Source organism: Octopus bimaculoides, chromosome 25 (assembly GCF_001194135.2).
Source record: "Octopus bimaculoides isolate UCB-OBI-ISO-001 chromosome 25, ASM119413v2, whole genome shotgun sequence".
In the NCBI taxonomy this organism is placed as follows: domain Eukaryota; kingdom Metazoa; phylum Mollusca; class Cephalopoda; order Octopoda; family Octopodidae; genus Octopus; species Octopus bimaculoides.
Window position 1 is genome coordinate 21,330,495 of NC_069005.1, and position 1,334 is coordinate 21,331,828.

At 32.0% G+C, this 1,334-nt stretch overlaps 1 protein-coding gene across 1 annotated transcript in view; it reads left to right on the plus strand.

The window, feature by feature from the left end:
* Positions 1-1,334, plus strand: part of LOC106878722 (putative uncharacterized protein DDB_G0282133) — a 142,405-nt gene that overhangs the window by 14,703 nt on the left and 126,368 nt on the right. Inside the window, exon 2 of the mRNA XM_052976837.1 lies at positions 1,076-1,205. The gene's annotated coding sequence lies outside the window, so the exon portion shown is untranslated. The remainder of the gene's footprint in view (positions 1-1,075; positions 1,206-1,334) is intronic.

Consider the following 1,334-nt stretch of genomic DNA (forward strand, 5'->3'; position numbering starts at 1 on the left):
ATATTTAGCAAGGTGAGACACACATAAGAAGGAAGGAAACAAAGGACCACTGATGAGGTCACAGAAGTGTGACGAAAGAACTCTGGCCGAAATAAGATTAAGATTAATGTAATATAAAGCTGAAGCAAATTAACACCAAATATACAGTGCGTGTGTTTTTATTGGCTAAACTGGCAATATGACCACCCCCAAGTACAACAACATCTGTTTCAACACACGATTTCACATCAAAAATCTTGCAAAACAAATATGTATATATATATATATATATATATGTATGTATATACGACAGTCTTCTAGCAGTTTCTGTCTACCAAATCTACCCACAAGGCTATGGTAGAAGACACTTACCCAAAGTACCAAGCAGTTGAACTGAACTCAGAACCATGTGGTTGAGAAGCAAGCTTCTTACCTCCCAGCCACTCCTGTGCCTCTGTGTGTGTGTGTGTGTGTTTTCCTCTCCTCCACTACTTGACAACTGATGTTGGTTTGTTTATGTCCCCATAAATTAGCATTTCAGTGAAAGAGGATAATAGAATAAGTACCAGACTTACAGAAGTAAGTAGTGGGGCTGATTTGTTTAACAAAGCCCTTGAAGGTGGTGCCCCAGAATGACCGCAGTTCAATGAGTGAAACAAAAGATAGAAGATTATGATTCAAAACTGTTGATCTTTTATTTATTATTCTTTTGTCTGATTCTGTGCTGGGTTTGGATTTCTTCATCTCTACTTCTACATTGTTTTAAAATGTTCAAGTTGCATAGAAAAGATCAAATGTAATATTTTTCATTTATTTTTTAAAAGTTTTTTTTTTTTAAAGAATTATATTATTTGAAGTTTATATAAAGAGTCTTGTCTATGAAAAATTGAGAAAAAGCTTGTATACCTTAGTCTTTTATATGTTTGTATAGATAAACAAAATTGCTATATTGTATATATTACTTGGGTTGGCGAAGATAAAGTGATAAAAAGACAGACTAGATGGTTTGTTTATAAACTATTATAGCTTAATACTTTGTATTTCTGTGTTCCAAATAAAAATATACTGATGTTGATTTTGCTTGTTATTTTCCCAGAGTTGATAAAATAAAGACCAATAATATACTGAGGTTGAAATAATTAAATATACTCATTCCACCTTACCCATTTTATTTGGAGAGATTTATTAATTGGTACACCAGTGAAAGTCTTTTATAACTGCCACAAGTAAGTATTTTTGTTTTTCAGTTTTCTGTTTTTTTAAACAATTATGCTTATATCATAGATCAAAACATATTACTTCAGGAATTACACTGGTAGAAAATGAAGTGTTGGTCTCTTGAATCAAAAGTTGTC